The sequence below is a fragment of the Ochotona princeps genome, chromosome 25, assembly GCF_030435755.1.
Source record: "Ochotona princeps isolate mOchPri1 chromosome 25, mOchPri1.hap1, whole genome shotgun sequence".
NCBI classification, from domain to species: domain Eukaryota; kingdom Metazoa; phylum Chordata; class Mammalia; order Lagomorpha; family Ochotonidae; genus Ochotona; species Ochotona princeps.
The window spans coordinates 33,778,210-33,802,412 of record NC_080856.1 but is presented as its reverse complement, the minus strand read 5'-3'; the positions used below and the strand labels follow the sequence as shown (position 1 = coordinate 33,802,412).

The following is a 24,203-nucleotide window of genomic DNA, read 5'->3' as shown; positions in this document are numbered from 1 at the left end:
ACTCATGTTCATTTCCTGGTTTGTGTTTTTATTTTCATAGTGTTCCATATCTGTTTCTTATTAGCACATATTAATTTGATTCTGTATGTTGATCTTCTATTCAGAAATCCTGCTTGATTCTCTGCTCTGTTTAAATTTGTTTCTCCACAAAAGGGCTATTAGTGTACATTCATAGTTATGCAGCTTCAAACTTGATCATTGGACCCAGCGTGATAACATAATGGTTAGGGTCCTCTCCTTGAATGTGCAGGAATCCCATATGGGGCAGGTTCTAATCCAAGCAGCTCCACTTCCCATCCAGCTCCCTGCTTGTGGCTTGGGAAAGCAATCAAGGATGGCCCAAAGCCTTGGGAATCTGCACATGTGAGGGAGACCCGGAAACAAGTTCCTGGCTATTGGCTTCGGATTGGCACAGTACTGGCCCTTAGGGCCACTTGGGAAGTGAATCATCGGATGCAAGATCTTCCTCTCTGTCTCTCCTCTCTCTGTACATCTGCGTTTCCAATAAAATAAATGAATCTTACAAAAAAAAACCTTGATCATTCTGCTACAATTTCCTTTCTGGGTTTAATTTCCTGGTTACACATTCACAACAATGTGTGACAGACACAGAGAGAAGAGGGCTTGTCCAGATTCAATCTAGCAAAATAAAACCAGCAGTGAGTGATATATGTAATTAATATTATATGTGTATTTCCGGTGTTATGCAGTATATATTTATTTCTATTACTTGGTTTCCATAATGTGTGGCTTTTGGTTTCTGTTTTATAACATATCTCTTGTAATGATTTTTAAAAATTTTTATTGGAAAGTCAGATATACAAGAGGAGGAGAAACAGAGAAGAAGATCTTCCTTCCACTGATTCACTCTCTAAGTGGGAACAATGGCCAGAGCTATGCCAGTCTGAAGCCAGGAGCCTAGAGCCTCTTCCCAGTTTCCATGTGGATACAGGGTCTTGTGGCTTTGGACCATCCTTAACAGTTTTCCTAGCCACAAGCAGGGAGCTGGATGGGAAGCAGGGCTACTGGGATTGGAACTGGTGCCCAAATGCAATTCCGGCATGTACAAAGCAACCACTAGTCTATTACCCTGGGCCCTGTTTCAAAACATCTTACATCTAAGTATTTCAGAAAATCCTCTCATAATCTTGTGAAAAATTACAAGTATTCTGAAGAATTGTTTATATTCCTGAAGTTTATTGTTTACATGCCATTTCGTTTTTAATGATTTTCACGAATTTATTTTGGTATTTATTTATTTATAGGAAAAACAGATTTAAATAGAGAAGGAGAGACAGAAAGAAAAGCCTTGAATCTGCTCGTTCCCTTCACAATTGGACACAATATAAGACCCAAGTTGATCTGAAGCCAGGAGCCTCATCCAGGTATTCCCAAGACTCTGTGACATCCTCTACTGCCTTCTCAGGCCACAACAGGGAGCTGGATGGGAAGTGGAGCAGCTAGGCCATGAACTGGTGCACATGTAGGATCCCAGCACATGCGAGCTGAGGATTTAGCCACTGAGCCATCGTGCCAGAACCCTATTATGTGTGAATATTGTTAATGGATTTCCACAATGGCTGGTTTTCACTATATACAATACAAACTTGAGACTATAAATGGATCCCCACCTACTGTGCAGGTTTATGTGACATGTCTGTACTTCGTGCTGTGTTTTAGAAACTTATACAAGCCTTGTCTGCCTCCTTGTGTCTCGAGTCCTACATGTCTGGAGCCAGGCCTGGATGTGTATAACTCTGACCTTGTTCCTGGGACTATAGGTCATCAGAAGTTTCAACACCTCACATGAATGTGATCTGTGCTCATCCTTGCAGTCTAATTATAGAAATCCATCATTTGGGCAGGACACAGTAGCCTAGTGACTAAAAGTCCGTGCCTTACACTTGCAAGGATCCCATTTCAGCAATGGTTGCTGTCCTGCGGGCCCCACTTCCCATCCAGCTCGCTGCTTGTGGCCTGGAAAAACAGTGGAGGATGGTCCAAAGCATAAGAACTCTTACACGCATGGGAGACTCAGAAGAAGTTCCTGGATCCTAAGTTAGGATCAGCTCAGCTCTGGCTGCTGCAGCCACTTGGATATTCCTTAAGCTTACAGCATAAGCCACTTGCCTGTACAGCAACATCATTTACTTTGATCAATAATCAATATTTCCCTCCACCCTCTCCCCTCTCTCTAAATCACATTGTGCTCCACCTACTTCCCACATCTCACTCCTTCCTTCACCCTCCTCTGTCTGAAGTTCCCTAGCTAGCTTTCCTCACTGAGAATCTGAGCTGCCACAACCACATCTCCCCCTCCTCCTCCCTCTTCCTCTGCTTGAAACTGCAGTTTTTCCAAGGGTTAAGCTTTTCCCTTTCTCCTTTGTATACTTCACCCTCACACACCCCTAATCCAGAGGGATGGGGTACAGGACAAGCTAAATAACATCTAGTGGCAAACATACCAAAATGTTACTTTCAAAACTTGTTCAGTAACTTGCTAGAACAGAGCCCTCCAAAAGCAATGAATATTCAACCAGAGATTTCTGCACCTTCAATTTTGATTTAGGCCCTGGCATATTGGTCTAGTGACTAAACTACTCGCCTAAAATGCTCTAGGACCTCATATGGGCACTAGTTCTAATCCTGGAAGCCCCGCTTCCCATCCAGTTGCCTGATTGTGGCCTGTGATTGCAGTTAAGGACAGCCCAAAGCCTTCAACCATGCACCCACATGGGAGACCTGGAAGAAGTTCCTGGCAGGTTCAACCGTTGTGGTCATTGGGGAGTGAATCATCAGACCTTCTCTGTCTCTTCTCCTATCTGTATCTCTGAGTTTGCTATAAAAATAAATAAAGCTTTAAACATTTTTTATTTAAGTGAGATAAAAAATGTCTAAATATAAACATAAGAATAACTAGCCTCTTGTAAGCTATGAACAATGTTGTTCATGATTAAATACAATTTTTTGCTTTTTTGTAAAATGTTTAGTTTATTTTTATTGCTAAGTAAGATACAGAGACAGGAGGAGAATCTGATCTGTACCCTATTATGTAAACAGATCCTATTGCAATCAGATAATTTATGCCTTCAAGGCATTCTTGACAGACACTCAGAAATTCAAAAGCTTCCAATTCTGGCACTTTATTTAACTTCTGTAACAAGATAAATTTTGGAATTAGCACTTGTAAAAAATAGTTTTTAGGCAAGTTGTGGTAGCCAAGTGCAAATGTCCTTTCCTTGCACATGCTGGGATCCCATACAGGTGTCAGTTCATGTCCCAGCTGTTCCACTTCACTTCCAGCTTCCTGCTTGTGGCCTGGGAAAGCAGTAGAGAATGGCCCGAGGCCTTGGGACCATGCACTCATGTGGGAAACCTGGTGAAGGCTCCTGGCTCCTGGCATTGGATCATCTCAACTCCAGTGGAGGCTGCCACTTGGGGAGTGAACCAGCAGATGAAAGACTTCCCTCTATGTTTCTCATTATCTCTGAAATCTGACTCTCTAATAGTAAGTAAATAAATCTTTTTTTAAAAATAATCTTGTTATGATACATGTATAAATCTCTGTGATGTTGGAATCATGTGAAACAAAAATGTGTACATGCATAAAATGTGCATTTAAATAATTTCAAATGGCTAAAATCATATATACACCTGTTCAATGTAAATTTTGAAAGGTTCATTAACAGGTACACTTTTAGTCAAGTGTGATGAGTCTCTATATAAAGTCCAATAAACCAACCAGAAACACAATTGTGTTGTTCTCAGTGCTGACTGAATGGCTGGGCTAATTCTCAACTCCGACTGAGAAATATGCCTGTGGCTCTGACAGAACCCAGTATTAGCTCACAGCACTGCTGTGGAATCAGTCAGCACCCAGCTGGGTCACCGGACCAGACACTGCCCTGCCCACATCATACCATTGATGCTGAACAAGCAAGGCAGTGGCCCAATGATGGCCAGTCAAGTGAAAGGCCAGAGGTGGGGAGGAGGGGAATCCAGGAGATCCCTGACACTGATGGAATTAGAAGCTCAGACACCCTGTTCTGGATGTGGACTCCATGAGAAATGGTACAATGTGAGCACAGGGATCATTGTTGAAAAGATTTGTGTTGCTACCAAATAGGACCCCTGAGAGAACACTCTGTAATTCTACAAAAGGGCACCACTTTGCTTAGAATCAATCCTACGAAATAAGCAAGATTCATTTGAAGAGAACACATCACAGAAAACAACCTCACTGTTTTTTAGGAGCCTTGTAATAAATTACATCATAAATGTAATTATAAGCAGCAGTCGTGCCTGGTGGCGTGGCCTAGCGGCTAAAATACTCGCCTTGAACACTCCGGGATCCCATATGGGCGCCGGTTCTAATCCCGGCCACTCCATTTCCCGTCCAGCTCCCTGCTGTGGCCTCGGAAAGCAGTCAAGAATAGCAAAAAGCCATTGGGACCCTGCACCCTTGCGGGAAACTCGGAGGAGGTTCCTGGTTCCTGGCTTTGGATCGGCACAGCACTAGCCATTGCGGTCACTTGGGGAATGAATCATCACTTGGAAGATCTTCCTCTCTGTCTCTCCTCCTCTCTGTATATCTGACTTTGTAATAAAAACAAATAAATCTTTAAAAAAAATAAGCAGCAGTCAAGTGAATGATTTTCACCACAGCCTCTGCCTCTTTTTGATGCAAGGCTGTCTGCCAGTGCCACTGTCCTGGTAGCTGGTTTCCTCTGGAAAGTGCTAGCGACTTCAACCCCCAGTGACCATGCCAGTCACTGCATGTGCAGGCTTGCTCAGCAGCTGAGTGGCTCACATCTAGGTTGTTGTCCCTACATGCCACTCCAGGATAAGTGTTTGTGCCTAGGTCCCCAATGACCATAACCTGCATGTCAGCCCTTCCAGGGACAGCTAGGCTGTGCTGACCCACAGTGAGTCTCTGCAATGACCCCTCCCACAAGCCATCTGCAACACTGCCAGGTGGTCTTAGCCAGCACCTCGAGTGCTCACAGCCACTGCTGCACCTCTCTTGGGCCAGGACAGTTTTGCCAAAGTCCCTAGCACCGCTTCTCAACCTACCCTGACACCCCACATGCTGCTCTAGGGCCAGGTTGGCTTGGCCACTGCCATCCCTGCGGAAGAATAGGTGAACCCGGTGGACATGCCTGGCACTCCAGGACACAATGGCCCTGGCCATGCGCCTTTTTTTCCCCTTCCACTATGAACCCATAACATGTCTGCCCAGTCCACAGCTCTAGTGCCAGGTGAGCTGGGCCATGATCCTGTTCACTCACACTGCTGCTCATGGGTTGGGTATGTTGGGCTGGCCACTGGCCCCGGCATGCCACGCAACTCCAGTCCTCCCACTGTGTCAGCTGGTCACTCAGTCCACACCCTGTGAGTCCCCAGGCTGCCAACCATCCACTGTCTCTTCCAGGGCCATGCTATCCTGATTGCCACTGAAAAACCAGGCTGAGGACAGACCCCATCAGCTACAACCTGCCTGCCAGGTGCTCCAGGGCCACGTGTGCTTGAACAATGACTCCACTCTGCCCGCTGTCCACTCCTGGGCCAAGAGGGCTTAGTTGGTATCCCCATGCATGCCGGGCAAACACACTGTGTGCTCCAGGGACAAGGGGTCAAGACAACAAGCCAAGGACCAAAGACGCCCACAGCCGCTTGTTCCAGGGCCAGGCCAGACAAGCTGGTGCACTCTACACCCGTTGTTCTCCTACCATCTACTTCAGAGCCAAGTCATCCTGGCCAGTGTCCCTGCTCCCACAGCACTGTAGTTGTCTATTTCAGAGCCGAATTATACTGTGGGAAGGCTGCACCTCTAACATGCTCCCTCCATTGCCACACTTGCCCATCCAGGGTTAAGCTTGGTGAGCCAATGCCAGTGCACCTCTAGCCCAAGCGCACGGTCACACTGTCTACCATCTGTTGCTGAGAGCCAGTCAGGCTCAGACAGTGATCCTGCTCCCTCAGTGCTGGGTCCCTTCTGCTGGCCACCCTGCATGCCTTCAGTCCCCCACCCCACAACATGCCCACCCTGTCACCTTATTTGTCCTTCCAGTGGCTTCTCCGACATTAATAGCCCTTCTGCAAGCTGCCAGGGCCAGGCCAGAAGGGCAGCCCAACATTCAACTCTAGCCTGTCTGCCCAAGAGGACTTCCTGCTGCCCCAGGGCAAGTGGGCTAGAGTTGCAAGGAATTTGAAGCAAAACACCGCAGCAACAACCTTGTTTCTTGTCTCCCATGACACAGTTTTCATACAGACAACTCTAGCTTGCAAAGCAGGATTTATTTAATAAGAGGAAGGAGAATAGTGATGGCCCTAGTGGCAGGACGGGGCTCCAAAGGAGGAAAGCCCTGAAGAAAATGGTGGAAATCGTGTCTTTTATGTACTGTCGAGGGGAGGGTTTCACATGAGTCACCCCAAAGGCACAGAGAATGAAACTTATTCGCAATGGGCAGTAATGTCTACCACTCTAAGGCCTCCCGGCAGGGAACACCTTACCATCTGTCTCGAGAGAGTGAGTTTCCCCAATGACCACCGAAGTTGAGGCTTGATGCAAAAGCAAGAGGCTTTATTTGATCACCAGCGCGCTGGGGCCAGGGCCTCACGTAGGAGGCTTGACACACTGACCCCGAATCATTGTATAGTATTCTTTTTAAAGGCTAAACCAAGGCTAAAATCATAAAATCATAATGGGGAGGACAAAGGCTAAAACCATAACTATAAACGGGGGGGGGGGGCAAAACCATAAACATAAACAGGGAGGGGGCCACTCAATTAGGGGTGCAGGCTAGTTGCAGGTGCCCCTTATCTCTCAGGCTCCCAGGCTCTATCTAAACTTAATCATGAAATGTTCATTTAGCTATTCACTGTTTTCTACTGCAAGTGAAATACAGAAAGCTAAAAAAGCAAATTAAATCTGTCCTTTTCATCCTAAATATTACTTTTCAGAGGGAAACATTGCTTTTTTGATCCTGATTCCAGTTCGCTTCTCTCTCTCTCTCTCTCTGTCATCTCTGTTCCCTTTCTTCCTCCCCTCCCCAATTTGCTCTCCTCCACCTGGTCTCCTCAAACACCGCAATCTCCAATCGCCACTGCCCGCCCGCCTCCCCGCCCCCAGAGTTGCCCGCCGCCCAGAGGGTCTCCGGCCTCCAGCGGGCCAGGCCCACGCACACAGCGCCCGCATGGACAACAGATGGAGATGCAGCTCAAGCCGCTGGGCACACAGCCGAATTCTAGGGGAGGCTGAGGCAATGGCAACACCACGGCGGCGGCGGGCGGCAGCAACCAAAAGGCCCAGGAACGCCTTCATGGTGTGTTCCCGTGGGCAGTGTCACAAGATGACCCAGGAGAACCCCACGATGCACAACTTTGACATCAGCAACCACCTGGGCCCCGAGGGGAAACTTAGTGGTAGATGGCAAAGCGGCCGTTCACCACAGAGGCCAAGTGGCTGTGGGCGCTGCAAAAGAAGGAACACAGAGATTATAAATATGCGCCATGGCTGAAAAGCAAGAAACTCTTGAAGAAGGATAAGTACACGCAGCATGGCGGGATGCTGGCTCCCAGAGGCAACAGCATGGCCAGCGGGATTGGGGTGGGTGCTGGCCTGGGAGCAGCCGTGAATCAGCGCATGGACAGCTATGCCCACGTGAATGGCTGGAGCAATGGCAGCTACAGCATGATGCAGGACCAGCTGGGCTGCCCGCAGCACCTGGGCCTCAACACGCATGGCGTGGCTCAGATGCAGCCCTTGCACTGTTATGATGTCAGTACCCTGCCGTACAACTCCATGATCACCTTGTAGACCTACATGAATGGCTCTCCCACCTACAGCATGTCCTACTTGCAGCAGAGCACCCCTGGCATGGTGCTAGGCTCCTTGGACTAGGTGGTCAAGTCTAAGGCCAGCTCCAGCCCCTCCGTGGTTACCTCCTCCTCTTACTCCAGGGAGCCCTGCCAGGCCAGGAACCTCCAGAACATGATCAGTGTGTACCTCCCCGGCGCCAAGCCAACTGCACATGTCGCAGCACTACCAGAGCAGCTCGGTGTCCAGCACGGCCATTAATGGCACACTGCCCCTCTCGCACATTTGAGGGGGCCCGCCAGACAAAGGACTGGAGAAGGCCATGGGGCAGGGTGGAAGGGGAGTTTGGGGGTGATAGTGGGGAAAAGGAAACAAACAAACAAAAACCCGGGAAATGGGAGGGGTGCAAAAGTAGAGTGAGAAGGAAGCATGATGAAAAAAACAAGCGCATGCAACACAAATCCTGGTATGTGACAAAGAACATTTCATTAGAGCAAATGACAGCTTCAGAGGAGACCACCAATCCCTTCTACACTCAACACAAAACCTGCGTCGCCAATGAGAGAACTTTATAAAAGATTTAGAGATGCTGGACTTCTTTTGGGGGGGGGGGACTATTTTTGTACGGAAAAAAACTGGCTCGTGGGTGGACTGGGGAGGGCCTGGGGAATGGACCTTGTGTAGATCTGAAATAAAAGAAAACTACACACAACTTTTTTTTGTTTAATTGAAAAGTGGATATACAGAGAGCAGAAGAGACAGAGAGGAAGATCTTCCATTGGATGATTCACTCCCCAAGTGAGCACAATGGGTGGAGCTGAGCCAATATGAAGCCTGGAGACAGGAGCCCTTTCGGGCCTCCCACAAAGGTACAGGATCCCAAGGCTAGGCTGATGACCCCTGCACCTCTAGGCTTCCAGCTGCTCCAGGCCCAGGCCCACTCAGCCCAAGAAACCAACACACCTGCCCCACTGCTCCACTTGCTGCTGTAGAACCAGGTGGGCACTGCCAGCCACCCGGCACCTCCAACAGGCTGCTCACAGACCAAGCTGCATGTGGGGCCTTGCCCTGCCAAGAAGCTCATAGACCACTACTGCAAGGATTGGCCAGTTCAGCTGGTATCCCCTGTGCCCCCAGCCTGCCGGAAGTCCACTCTGGTGACAATCCTGACCTCCCCCCTTGACCCTGTCCCACGTTCCCAGCTTGCTTGCAAGTCACTCAAGGGTCAGGTGGGCTCAACTATTGATCCACGTGCCTCTAGCACAACCTCACCATTGCCCCCTACCACTGATCAAAGGCCAGGCCTGTTCAGACAGCATTCCTGGCCCTCAGCATGCACTCCATCTGCTCCAGGGCCACATCATTCCAGCTGCCTAGGCCAGTGCACCCCTCAGCCCTAGCTCAAAGGTTGCTCAACCCCTCATGCTGTTTGGTTGGTATCCCCATGTACACCTAGTATGCACACCATGCATTTCAGAGCCAATGGGTCATGGCAGTAAGCCCAGAACCCTAGGAGCCCACTGGCCACTATTCCAGGAACAAGCTGGACAAACCAGTACACTGTGTGCCCCTCTCTGCCTGCCATCTGCTTCATAGCCAAGTCATCCTGGCTGGTGTCCCTGCTCCTACAGAATGTAGTCCTCCATTTCAAAGCCAGGCTGAATTGCATGGACGGGGGGGAGGTGGTGAAGGGCTTCCTTAACATAACACCTTCCATCACCCCACGTGCCCGGCCACGGCCAGGCTCGGTTAGACAGCCTGGGCTCTATTCCAAGAGCACTGCCACACTGTCCACTGTCAGCAGCTCGAGAGCGAGTTGGGCTTAGCGAATGATCTCAGTCCCTCAGCAGGCAGTGTGCTTGCCAGCCACTCCAGGGCTGGGCCCCTTCTGCCAGTGACCCTGCATCCCCAGCCTGCACACCTTGAGTCCCCTGCCACACAACATGCCCACGCTGCCTCTTTACCTAACCCTCCAGTGTCATCCTGCCACACCTAGTCTACCTGGATGTCCTCCAGGGCCAGGAGGGCTTGGCCCCACTACACTCATTTCTAGCCTGCCTGCCCCCATAGCCTTCCCACTGTTGTAGGCAAAGCAGGCTAGGGTGATAGGAAAATCAACACGAAACACTGCAACAACCTATTTCCTGTCTCATGAAAAAATGGTCATGTAGTCAACTCTAGTTTGCAAAGCAGGGTTTATTTAAGGAGCAGAAGGAAGGTGGCTTGCACTAGCAGCAGGAGGGACTCCAAGGGAAGAAGACCCATGAAAAAGATGGAAATTGTGTCCATTCAGCACCATCTCAGGGAGGGGTTGACATGAGTCACCCCAAGGGCAGAGAGAAATAAACTTTTTCACAATGGGCAGCAATGTCTGCTGCATCAACCAGAAATAAAAGGCTGAAATCTGTGGCTTCCTCCTCCAATGTTGTGGGGCTAGGCAGGCAGTTCAGAGTCACCAGTTTGGAAGCCACTCCCCATCCCACTACCTGGATATTTTCTCCTGCCCATCTGGTATGCTCACCTATCTGCAACCTAATAGGGGCAGGTATTGCATTGTTGTGTAACCACTCCCCTCACAAGCCCCCACAATGGCCCCTGATAGCAGGACAGGGACTCACTGTCTTGGTCACATGCTTCCATTGCTCTGGCACTCTGACTCTTGGTCTCCCCAGTACCTGGTTGGTCTTAGGTCTCCAGGTAGCCCCTGAACATGGCCCCTGTATGTGTCTATTCCTCACAATCTGTTTACTGCTTGAGTGGGACAGGAAAGATGTTAATTCTAAGATGCTTTGTATTTCTAATTTGTGTATTTTCTGGAGTTCTGGGAGAGGTAAGGCCTAGCAGTAATGGAATGTGGACAGAGAAGCCAGGAAACGGTGGATGTCTGTAGTCCAAGCCCCTCTCTCTCTTTTTTTCCCTTGAATTTATTATGTTTTTATCATAAAGTCAGAAGACACAGAGGAGGAGAGACAGAGAAAGATCCTGTCTGATGATTCAAACCCAAGTGACCGCAATGGCTGGTGCTCAACCAATCTGAAGCCAGGAGCCAGTAACTTTCTCCAGTCTCCCACAGGCATGCAGGGTCCCAAGGTTTTCTTAGGCTACAAACAGGGAGTTGGATGGGAAGTAGGAATGCGGGATTAGAACCGGTGCCCATATGGGATCCTGGCATGTTCAAGGCAAGGACTTTAGCTGCTAGGCCACTTGGCTGGGTCCCTGAGACTCTCTTCAACAAGTGCAGCCCAGGGCCTGGCCCGTTCTGTCCACAATCCTGTGGCCCCAGCATGTTTGCTGAACAGCAAAGTTTATGAAGGAGTCAGCTAAACCAACGATCCAGCCTGGGTCAGCTCTCCCTTCCTTTAAAGAGTGACTTCAACATGAGAGTTAGATGGGTTTTTATGAAAGAGTGAGTTATACAGCCTTAGGAACCAGGTGAGTTGGACAGCCACAGTAGGCTGCCATGTTTACAATGGGTGCACCATGGGTGGGCTATGGCACTGCAGCAGTCTACCAGCTCTAGACTGGATCTGCCAAGGACCCTAACACCCCGGTCCTCCATCTTGCTCCTCAGGAATAGGTTCACTCTCCCTGGGTCCACAGCACATCTAGCATTCCCACCTTGGCTGCTGCAGCAAACACAGGTCTTCAGAGCTGGCAAAGCATGTGCTTCTAGCCAGCCTGTCATGCCTCCCTCAGGCTTCTCCAGGCATTCTGCCTGCAGCTTGCTTTAGGGATAGATTGGCTTGGCCAGAGTAACATGCCCCACAACACACCCACTCCATCAACCAGCCTTGGCACTGCCAGATCAGATGAACCCAGGAGGCACTTTCTGTGCCCCAGCCTGCTTGTCAAACCTAACAGAAAAAATCTGAGTCTCAAAATACTATTAACAGGGTCCAGCGGCACGGCCTAATTGCTAAAGTCCTCACCTTGAACGTCCTGGGATCCCATATGGGCGCCGGTACTAATCCCGGCAGCTCCACCTCCCATCCAGCTCCCGGCTTGTGGCCTGGAAAAGCAGGAGAGGACAGCCCAATGCATTGGGACCCTGCGCCCACATGGGAGACCCAGAAGAGTTTCCTGATTCCCGGCATTGGATCGGCACAGAACCGGCCGTTGCGGCTCACTTGGAGAGTGAATCATCAGACGGGAAAATCTTCCTCTTTGTCTCTCCTCCTTCTGTATATCTGACTTTGTAATAAAATAAATAAATCTTTTTAAAAAATACTATTAACAAAAGGAGAAGAAGAAGATGCTGTTATTTTAGAACTTCCCGGAAAGTCACCAATAATAGTGGGTAGGTCTGTAACAGTGCAAGAAGGGCCAACACAGAGCCTGATGGGCCACTTGGTGCTGTCCAGTCTGGATCTTTGTTATGTGCAGGGAAGAAATACAAGGAACTGTCCTCCCATCCATTCAAGCCCTTTGGATCAATGTGTTTTCTTGTCTGTCAGACTCTCTACACACATATACGTGTGTGTGTGCTAGGGGAGAATCCTGTGACATCACAGGTTTTTTTTTTTTTTTTAGATTGATTTTGTTTTTGTTGGACAATCAGGTCTACAGAGAGAAGGAGAGACAGAGAGAAAGATTTTCCATCCACTGGTTCAGTCCCCAAGTTGCAGCAACAGCCAGAGCTGAGCCAATCCAAATCCAGGAGCCAAGAGCTAGGAGTTTTTTTCTTACCACCAAATAGACTAACTTTTACCATTTTGTTTGATCTCTTAGTCTTTGCAGTATGGATGCTACTTCCAACAACTGTGTGTGTGTTTTAGGCGTGCCTTTTTGTTTTATGTGACTGATTCCATCTCTGCAGTAATTAGAAAGTATTTCAGATGAAAATGAAAATAAAGAAAAGTTATTTGAGGGAAGCACACAAGACAATGTTCAAGTACCCTGAATGTGATGGTGGGGCTTAAAACCAGAAAAAAAATTAGACTTGCATTTCTCAGTTTCCATTAGATTGAAAAAACAGTTAAGACCATACCTGAACTTCTCAAGAAACTGGGAGTATACCTGAATTTCAAAAGAAATGAGACAGGGCTATTTACAATTGGGTTGAGATAATCTTCAAATACACTTAACAGACTCTAGGGAAACTACTCAAACAAAAATTTAGGAGATACATATTGGTCTGTTAATAGAGAACAGAATATGCACCAACTAACATATTCAGTTAAAATGAGGAGATGTGGGCATCTAGTAGAGTGGATGAGAAACTGCTTAGGAGACACTCACCCTACACTAGACTTCTGGAGTTTGTGTTATGGCTCCACAACAAATTCCATCCTGCTGCAATCTCACTCTCTGGAGGCAAGCAAGAAATTTCCCAAGTATGCAAGTCTTTGCACCTGCTAAAATGGACACAGATTTAGTTCCTGGCTCCTGTTTTTGGCTTGACCTTGTCAAAATCTTGCAGGGACTTTAAGGACTTAATCAGTAGATGGTAGATAACTCTCCATGACTTTTGTAAATGAAATATACTAACAAGAATTATTATCAAAATGATAAAAGAAAAGGAAATAATTTCAAAACAAGAATGGGCATGGATGTTTGGGGCAGCTTTTCACACATAATTTTGAGGACCACATGCTTCTTCCCAGTGATTCTAAATGGAGCAGAGCATTCTTTAAAGGAAAATCTCATAGAAAGGCAAAGGAAAGTACACACCGATTGACAGTAAAGAATATGAGTTAATACAACAGTATAACTACTGAGCCAGTGGTAACTACTACTTAGCAGTATGATTAGAGATCTCAGTTAACACTAGATTAAGAAAAAGTCAAGGGCCCTGTGCCATAGTGTAGCAGTTAAGGTCCTCACTTGAACATGTTGGGATCCCATATGGGAGCCAGCTCTATTCCCAGCAGCCCTGCTTCCCATTCAGCTCCCTGCCTGTGGCCTGGGAATGCAGTTGAAGAAGGCCAAATCCTTGAGACCCTGTACTCATGTGGGAGACCTGGAAGAAGCTCCTGGCTTCAGATTGGCTCAACTCTAGCCATTGCTAACACTTGGGGAGTGAAACATCGGATGGAAGATCTGGCTCTCTGTTTCTCCTTCTCTCTGTATATGTGGTTTTCCAATAAAAATAATAATAATAAATCTTTTTAAAAATAATAAAAAGAAAAAAGTGAAGCCAAATCCTAGAGAAACTCAAAATCACTGTATATGGAGCAAATGTTAGAAATCCTTCTACCCTACCCATACTTCATACACCATCAGAATTTATCCACAGTCTGTAACATAACATTGTGCCATATGCAAAACACTTGCAATTAGCATATGACAAATAAAAAGCAAGAAAAATATTGTCACCAGTATGAAAGCTACTCAGACAAACAAAAATAGTGTAGTGAGGGTCCTGTAAATGTTTCAATGGGGGATCTCAAGTTGAGGACATTCTAATGAAATATATGCACTTAAGTTAGGTAAAAGGAGAAGAACTAAAATTTGGAAGCTTAATTTAATTTTTTCTTATTCACTGGGGTGATTTTTTCATCTACTGTCTCACTTCCCACATGCCTGCAACAGCCAATTGACTGAAAATAAGTCAGGTTTTACACACTGCTACCCAAGCCACTGTCTGCTGCCTCCCAGCCTGGGCAGTAGCTGCATACTGCATTTGCACAGAACTGAAACCCAGGCATTCTGATGCAGACACAAGAGTCCCAATGTCAACTTGGTTTTTTTCTTTTTTGTTTAAGATTTTATTTATTTTCCTTGCCACATATATATATGTATATATATATAAAGAGAGAGAGAGAGAGAGAGAGAAAAGAGAGAGAGGAGGAGACAGAGAGGAAGCTTTTCTGCCCAATGATTCACACCCCATGCAGCTGCAACAGCTGGAGCTGAGCTATTGCGAGCCAGGATACCAGAAATTGCTTTGGGTCAGCCACAAGGCTTCAGGGTCCAAGGCTTTGGGCCGCCCTCTACTGTTTTTAGAATTCACAAGCAGGAAGCTGGATAGGAAGTGGAGATGCTGGGATTAGAACCAGTGCCCATACGGGATCCCACCACATTAAAGGTGATAATTTTAACCCATGCACTAACGCACCAGGCCCGCCAATGTCATCTTAAGCACTGTCACACATGCTCACACAGGGCAGTGAGGCCTTCCTGTGCTGCGTCAAGTGACATCTCACTGCTTTTCTCCCACACCTAATGTTCACAGCAAACAGTTCTTCTAAAGACCTATTAATTACTTTGTGAAATAGAATTACAAAAAAAAAAAAGACAACTTATTTAATTGTATTTTGGAGGAAATAGTACTCCTGTTGTGATTTTTCAGGACAGAGAGCAGCACTTGGCATTGAGACAAGAGTTCTGGACATTCAGAGATTTATTCTCTGCCTTAATGCTCTCTGCTGAGCCTCACTTGTGCCCTTTACAACTCATGGGGACATTTAATCCCAATCATGAGAACTTAAGCCAATGCATGACAAAATATCAGAAGCCATCAGTATAAACCAGTAGTGCTGCCTTCACAGCTTCTTCGTCAGGTTCTAGAGAAGCCCCTTTGTGTGAGTCCCCTTGGCTTGTCTACAAGGTCGCCCTGCCACCCCAGGCCTCTGCCAAGCACAGTGCCAGCACCACATGCTGCCCCTCAACCTTGCAGCAAAACTCGGAGGAAAACAGGGCTGTTTGTTCTAACTGCTGGAGTCTGTGCTGCTCTGGTGTTAGCAACAAGAAAACTGCCCCAGACCCTTAGGAGGAGCTTCACTGAGGACTGAAATGGAGGTTGGAGATGCTGTTGCTCAAATCAAGACAATCATGGCAAAATAAAACGATAATTGTGATAAAGAAAAAAAAGGAAATCATGCCCAACATGAAGGTCGAACTGTCCCTGGGCACTCAATCCCTCCTCACTGCACAATGGGTTCAACTGGGAGTCCTAGTGTTCAAGGTCAGTGCTGCAGAGTGAGGACCCCAAGATCCCCCTCCTGGCCCCCGCCTGCCCATCCCGGAGCCTCAGGAGATGGTTCCACACACTCACCCTTCCCAGCTTCAGACGAGTCGGGGGTCCTGCAGAGGCTCCTGCAGGGAGGGAGCTCACAGGGCAGCACTAGCTCAGCCACCTGCGCCTCTCCACCAGCACAACCAGCAACGTGGCTATGGTGGTGCCCACAACAACCTCCATCCTGCTGCCACAGGGCTTCCTGGGCGCGCCTGAATGGACCACTCTCACAGACCTTGACTACACATATCACAGAATGCGCAGCCAATCACAATCACAAAGGGCACTCAGGTAGGATTCTAGAGGGAGGGGAAGTAATGGGAGGGAGAGGCGAAGCTTCACCTCAGGCTGGAAGTGGCCTACTCTCTTGCAGCTTGAGCCTTCCAACAGCAGGGGCCGCTGTCGCCTCTCACGTCAATCCACCTCCTGGCCTCTCCTTCCCTCTCTGCTTCAGGCTCAAGTTTGGAAACCCCAAAATTTGTGACAAGAGTCTGCAGATACACCACGCTGAATGTTCAATAGATTCCCGGACTTTTCTTCTCCATTATTGCGCTTCTTTCCACTAGTTCATTTGACTGTTTAAAATGCAGAACTGGGCCTGGTGAGGTGCATTAGCTGCTAAAATCCTTGCCTTGAGTGTGCTGGGATCCCACATGGGTTCCGGTTCTAATCCCTGCGGCCCTATTGCACAGACAGCTCCCTGCTGTGCCCTGGGAAAGCAGTGTAGAAAAGCCCCAAGACGTGGGAAGTTGTGGAAATTTCTGACCTGTGGCTTCAAGTTTGAGCAGCCCTAGCTCATGCGGTCACTTGGGAAGTGAATCAGGGGACAGAACATTGATAATTAGCAAGTTGCTGTTTAAAATTTAACTCTTTAACTACCATTGCCTTCATTGTTTGATTTCCTGTTTGCACATTCACAATCATGTAAAAGAGACAAAGTGAGAAGCAGGCTTTCCATGTTAAATCTAGCCAACGAAAACCTACAATGATACATGTAATTCATATTATATTTACATTTTCTATGTATGCACTTTGTATTTTTCTTTAATTTTGTTCTTACAATTACTGTCTTTTGGTTTCAGTTTTAAACATCCTATTTAGGGATATTTATAAAGAAAAAAATTTGGAAAGTCAAAGATATAGGCAACAAGAGAGGCACAGAGGGAGATCTTCTGTCCACTGATTCACTCCCCAAGTAGCCGCAATGGCCAGAGCTGTGCCAGTCTGAAGCCTGGAGCCTGGAGCCTCTTCCAGGTTTCCCACAGGGGTGCAGGATCCCAAGGCTTTGGGCTGGCCTCAGCTGCTTTCCATAAGCAGGGAGCTGGATGGGAATTTATCGCTTCAGGGATTTGTTGCCGCTGCCCAGCAGCGTCAACACTAAAATGACGAGGCATGCTCTTTAGGATCCGGGAAAAGCTGGAACCGTAACTGGAACCCTCACTGCCAAAAGCAGCTGCGTTTAAATCCTTATGTCCGCTGTTTCTGTCCCCATTGGTCTAAGCTTTCCTTCCCACTTCTACAGCTCTCTCTGCCACCCTTCTTGCCGCCCGTCCTTCATTCTTTTTTTTTTTTAAAGATTTATTTTTATTACAAAGTCAGATATACAGAGAGGAGAGACAGAGACGAAGATCTTCCATCCGATGATTCACTCCCCAAGTGAGCCGCAATGGGCCGGTGTGCGCGAATTCGATGCCGGGAACCTGGAACCTCTTCCAGGTCTCCCATGTGGGTGCAGTGTCCCAATGCATTGGGCCATCCTCTCCTGCTTTCCCAGGCCACAAGCAGGGAGCTGGATGGGAAGTGGAGCTGCCAGGATTAGACCCGGCGCCCATATGGGATCCCGGGGCTTTCAAGGCGAGGACTTTAGCCATTAGGCCACGCCGCCGGACCCCCGTCCTTCATTCTTCCCCAGTCTTTCTCTTCGTAGTCCCCCAGACTTCCTCTCCTTCTTTCTCATCCCGTCTCTCCGCACTGTTTTTACTGCTTCTGTCTGTATCCCTCTTTTTTACTTTCTCTCCAGCGCTCTTTCTCCCATCCTTTCTTCTTCTCACTCATCCCCGTAATTCTCCATCCACCATTCTCGTCTCAGTCTGTCATCATCCCAGTCTAGCCATTCATCTGGCTTTCACTGGCTACTTTTACATCGTTCTCCACCAATCACTTCTCCCCATGGGTCCACTTGGTGCTACGTGATAGGCCAGTAATCACAGCGAGGTCATTAGCCTATCCCTGTGACTTCCTGTTTACCTGCTGGTGAGACCAGCCCCGCCTCCTAGTCTGGGCCAGCCGCCATCTTGCGAAGGTCCCTCCTATTCAGAATTTTCTATTCTGGGGAGTGGCTTCAGCATCCCGCTCCCCATAGGGGTTAAAACTGGTGCTCGTATGGGATCCTGGCACATTTATATCCTTGACATTGATTACTTACATGGCATTTCTTTCTTAATAACTTTTACTAATTTTATTTATTTATTTATTTATTTATTTATTTATTTGAAGGACAGATTTACATAAAGAAGAAGAGAGAGAGAGAGAGAAATATCCTGAATCTGCTGGTTCCATTCACAAGTGGACATAACAGCCAGAACTGAGTTGATGTGAAGCCAGGCACCTCATCCAGGAATCCATGTGTGTGCAGGGTCCTATTTTGTATTATTGTATTATGTAAACAGAATCTGTTTCAAGCAGATAATTTGAGCCTTCATGGCATTCTTGATAAGCACTCAGAAATTCAAATTCTGGCACTTTATTTATCTTCTGTAATCAGATGAATTTTGGAATTAGGATCTATAAGAGTCATTTGCGGACAAGGTGTGGTAGCTTAATAGTTCATGCCCCAGCTGCTCCACTTCCCTACCAGCTTCCTGCTTGTGGCCTGGGAATGCAGTAGAAGATGGCTTAAAGCTTGGGATCATGCACACATATGGGAAACCTGATGAAGAATCCTGGCTCCTAGCTTGGGGTCGTCTCATGTGAGTCGATGCTGCCACTTGGGGGTTGAACCACCAGATGGAAGATCTTCCTCTCTGTCTCTCATTATCTCTGAAATCTGAGTTTTAAATAGCAGGTAAGTAAAGCTTTATTAAAGATAACCATTTTGTCATGCACTTTGATGTATTTTTAAATCACTGTGATGTTGGAATCATGTGAAACAAAAATGTGTACATGCATAAAATATGCATTTAAATAATTTCAAATGACTGAATAATATATACACCTATTCAATGTAAATTTTGAAAGGTTTATTGGCAGGTACACTTTTAGTCAAGTATGATGAGTCTCTATATAAAGTCCAATAAACCAATCAGAAACACAATTGTGTTATTTTCAGTGCTGACTGAATGGCTGGGCTCATTCTCAACTCCAACTATAAGTATGCCTGTGGCTCTGACAGAACCCAGTATTAGCTAACAGCACTGCTGTGGAATCAGTCAGCACCCAGCTGGGTCATTGGACCAGACACTGTCCTGCCCACATCTTACCACTGATGCTGAACAAGCAAGGCAGTGGTCCAATGATGGCCAGTCAAGTGAAAGGCAAGGGGCAGAGAGGAGGGGAATCCAGGAGATCCCTGACACTGATGGAATTAGAAGCTCAGACACCCTGTTCTGGATGTGGACTCCATGAGAAATGATACAACGTGAGCACAGATATCATTTTTGAAAAGGTTTCTGTTGCTACCAAATAGGACCCTTGAGAAAATACATTGTGATTCTAGAAAGGGACACCACTTTGCTTAGAATCAAACCTACAAAATAAGCAAGTTTCATTTGAAGAGATCATGTGACAGACAACAACATCACTATTTATTAAGAGGGTTATAATCAGTTACTTTCTAAATGTAGTTGTCAGCAGCAGTTAAATGAATGATTTCCTCACCATAGCCTCTGCCCCTTTTTGGTGCATGGCTATCTCTGCCAGTGCCACTGTCCTGGTAGCTGACGTCCACTGGAAGGTGCCAGTGAGTCCAACAGCCAGTAGCAACACCAGTCACTACATGTGCAAGCCTGCTCAGCTGCCTGGCCCTTCACTTCAAGTCCACCCACCCCACATGCCAATCCAGGCTCATAGAGGTTGTACCCACATGCCTAACCATCCTAACCTGCATGCCAGCCCTTCCAAAGCCAGCTGGGTTGTACTGTTGCACAGTAACTTCTAGTATGCCACCTCCTACAAGCCCACTGAACCAGGGCCACATGGTCGCATGGTCGCAGCCAGTGGTCCATGTGTTTACAGCCACCCTTGCCTGCTACAAGGCCAAGACAGCTTTGTTGGCATCCCCAGCACCACTTCTCAACGCACCCTGTTATGCCACAGGCTGCTCTATGGCTATGTCGGCTTGGTAACAGCAACTGGCCCCACAGCAGGTACACGCCACCAAATTGCCTGATGCTCCAGGGGTAAGCTGCTTAGGCTGTGTTCCCTCTAATCCCTCATCCTCAATGTGCCTGTAGCAAGTCCACCTGGTCTGCAGCTCTATAGCCAGGCAAGCTAGGCCACCAGCTTCTTCACTCAGACAACCTCTTGCCTGCCAGACACTCCCAGGCCAGCTGGGATGCCTCTGCATCCCATGTCTCCCCTCTCTACCACCTGTCAAGATGACCACTGCTCCACAGTGGAGCCTGACTGCATGGACCAGCTTACATGGCCCCAGCCCTCATGCACCACACTCTGCCTGCATTCCAGTGCCAGACACTTTCACCCAGCACCTACACTGCCCCAGCACTCCTGCCTTGTGCCCTGCTGCAGGGACAGGACTGCTTGACCAGACTCAATACCTCAAGTCCACCTGACCCTCCACACCACAGGTATCTTGAGGGTGGGTAGAATCAGTAAGTGCTCACTGCTCACCCTGTACCTCCAGTACCCCCAAGGATCTCCACTTCAGGAACAGGCCAAGTTGGACTGTGCCCATGCTCCCTTAGCTTGCCTGCCACTTGTTCCAAAGCCACAAGGGGCTAGGTTGATGACCCCTGCACCTTTAGGCTTCTCGCTGCTCCAGGCCCAGGCACACTCTGCCCAAGACATCAGCACACCTGTCCCACTTGATGCTGTAGAATCAGCTGGGCACTTCTAGCCACCTGGCACCCCAAAAGGCTGCTCATAGACCAAGCAGCATGTGGGGCTTGCCCTGCCAAGAAGCTCATAGACCACCAGTGCAAGGACTGGCCAGTTATGCTGGCATCTCCTGTGTCCCCTGGCTGCCAAATGTCCACTCTACTAACAACTCTGCCCCCCCGTGACCCAACCCCCTCTTTGGAGTTAGCCTGTAAGCCACTCCAGGGGCAAGTGGGCTAAACTGGTTCACCATGGGCCTCTAACCCTCCCTTACCATTGCCCCTTCCCAGTGATCTAGGGCCAGGCCTGTTCAGACAGCATTCCTGACCCTGAGCATGCACTCCATCTGCTCGAGGGCCACATCGCCCCAGCTGCCTAGGCCAGTTAATCACTCAGCCCTAGCTGGCAGGCCGCTCAACCCCACATGCTGTTTGGTTGGTATCCCCATGTGCCGCCAATACGGACACCATGTGTTTCAGAGACAATGAGTCACGGAGGTAAGCCCAGAGCCTAAAGTAATCCACTGGCTGCTATTCCAGGGCAAAGCCAGACAAGCCAGTGCACTGTGTGCCCCTTCTTTGCCTGCCATCTGCTTCATAACCAAGTCATCCTGGCCCCTGTTCCTGCTCTTACAGCAATGTAGTCCTCCATTTCAGGGCCAGATTGAATAACGTGGTGGGCAGGGGAGGAGGGGGTGAAGCAAAAGTGCATCTTTAACAAAACACCTTCCATTGCCCCACTTGCCAATCCAGGGCCAGGCTCAGATAGCTGGCACCAGTGTTCCTCTGGCCTATGAGCACTGCCACACCATCTACTGTCTATTGCTCAACAGCCAGTCGGGCTCAGCCAGTGATCTCACTCCCTCAGCAGACAGTGTGCTTTCCAGCAGCTCTAGGGGAGGGCCCCTTTAGCCAGTGAACCTGCAGTCCCAGCCTGCACACCTTGAGTCCCCTGCCCCACAACATGCCCAACCTGTCACAGCACCTGACCCTTCATTATCATCTCCCACATCCCTGGCCTGCCTGGAAGCTCCTCCAGGGCCAGAAGCTTTTGGCCCAACACTCAACTCTAGTCTGCCCGCCCCCATAGCCTTCCCACTGCTGAAGGGCAAAGCAGGCTACTGTGGTGGGAAATCAACATGAAACACTGCAACAACCTATTTCCTGCCTCATGAAAAAGTGTTCATGTAGACAGTTCCAGTTTGCAAAACAGGGTTTACTTAAGAAGCAGAAGGAAGGTGGCCTGCCCTAGCAGCAGGAGGGACTCCAAAGGAAGAAACCCCTGAGAAAATGGTGGAGATAGTTTCTGTTAAGCACCGTCTCAGGGAGGGGTTCAGATGAGTCACCCCAAGGGCAGAGAGAAAGAAACTTATTCTCAATTGGCATTAATGTCTGCTAACTTGCACAGAAATAAAAGGCTAGAATGTGTGGCTTATTTCTCCCAATGTTGTGGGCTAGGCAGGCAGTCAGGGTGACCAGCTTGGAAGCCACATCCCATCCCACCACGTAGGTGTTTCCTCCTGCCTACCTGTGATGTTCACCTATCTGGAACCTGAGAGCGGGTGGTATTATATTTTATGTAACCACTCCCATCAGAAATCCTCACAATGGTCACAAGGGGCTCGCTCCCTTGGTCATGTGCTTCCACTGCTCTAGTACTCTGACTCTTGGTCTCCCCAGTACTTGCTTGATCTCGGGTATCCAAGTAGTCCCTGAACGTGGCACCTCTATGTGTGCATTACTAACACAATATTCAGAGTTTAGGTAGGACAGGAAAAGTGTTTTTTTTTTTTTTTAATATTTATTTTAATTTTTTTTTATTACAAAGCCAGATATACAGAGAGGAGGAGACAGAGAGGAAGATCTTCCATCCAATGATTCATTCCCCAAGTGAGCCGCAATGGCCAGTGCTGTGCCGATCTGAAGCTGGGAACCAGGAACCTCTTCCAGGTCTCCCACACGGGTGCAGGGTCCCAAAGCTTTGGGCCGTCCTTGACTGCTTTCCCAGGCTACAAGCAGGGAGCTGGTTGGGAAGTGGAGCTTCTGGGGTTAGAATCGGCGCCCATATGGGATCCTGGTGCATTGAATGCAAGGACTTTAGCTGCTAGACCATGTGGCCAGGGCCCAGAAATGATGTTAATTCTAAGATGCTTTGTATTTCTGATGTGTGTACTTTCCAGAGTTCCGGGAGAGGTGAGGCTTAACAGTAATGAAATATGGACAGAGAAGCCAGGGAAGAGTGGATGTCTGCAGCCCGAGTATCTTTTTTTTTTTTTTTTTTTAGTTTATTTTGTTTACATCACAAATTCAGATAGATAGAGGGTAGGAGAGGCAGCGAGGAAGATCCTCCGTCTAATGATTCACTCCCCAGGTGACCATAAAGGCTTGTGCTGCTCCGTTCCAAAGCCAGGAGCCAGGAACTTCCTCCTGATCTCCCACATGGGTGAAAGGTCCCAAGGTTTTCTCAGACCACAAGCAGGGAGTTGGATGGGAAGCAGGACTGCTGGGATTAGAACCAGTGCTCATATTGGATCCTGGCATCTTCAAGGTGAAGACTTTAGCTGCTAGGCCACCTGGCTGAGCACCCCATCCTCTCTTGATGAAGTACAGTCCAGGGTATGGCCCCTTCTATCTGTGACCTTGTGACACTAAGCAGTTTGCTAAACTGCAACATTTTTGAAGGAGGCAGGTAAACAGACCAACTGAGTTGGGTCAGCTGATCTTCCTTAATAGAGTGACCTTGACATGAGAGTTAGATGGGTTTTTTCTGGGAAGAGTGGGTTATATAGCTGTAGGAACCAGGTGAGTTGGACAGCCACAGGAGGCTGCCATGTTTACAGTGGGTGTACAAAGAGTGGGCTATAGCACTGCAGGAGGCTGTCAGCTCTAGACTGGCTCTGCCAAGGACCCTGCCGCCCCTGCCCTCCATCTTGCTCCTCAGGGCTAGCTTCACTCCCCCTTGGTACACAGCACATCTGCATTCCTGCTTTTGTTGCTGCAGCAAACACATGTCTTCATAGCCAGCAAAGCCTTTGCTTCTAGCCCACCTGTCACACCTCCCTCAGGCTTCTCCAGGTGTTCTTGATATTTGTGATTCCAATATAATTTTGTCACAAAATGTGGAATTTTGAAATTCCAAAAAAGCCCCCATCCCAGTTCATGCTCTCCAGTGAGAGTAGCTATCCAACAAGGGAATCCTACCCTCCCCCAATATTCCCCCTCCTGGCTCTGTTCTCTCCATTCCTGGTTCTCACACATGCTAGTTGGTTGCTGCGGTCACATCCAGTACAGGCAACTTCACAGTGACATTCCATAGTGTGCACTGGTTTGGGCAACCAAACCCGGCTCAACCCACACCCTGTTCTGGTGCTTG

General features: G+C 48.2%; 1 protein-coding gene and 1 pseudogene across 1 annotated transcript in view; one reads left to right on the top strand and one right to left on the bottom strand.

Moving 5' to 3' along the window:
- The window catches only part of LOC131483360 (zinc finger protein 260-like), an 88,722-nt gene that overhangs the window by 37,529 nt on the left and 26,990 nt on the right, over positions 1 to 24,203 (bottom strand). The window lies entirely within an intron of this gene.
- LOC101525086 (transcription factor SOX-2-like) lies at positions 6,463 to 8,108 on the top strand (annotated as a pseudogene).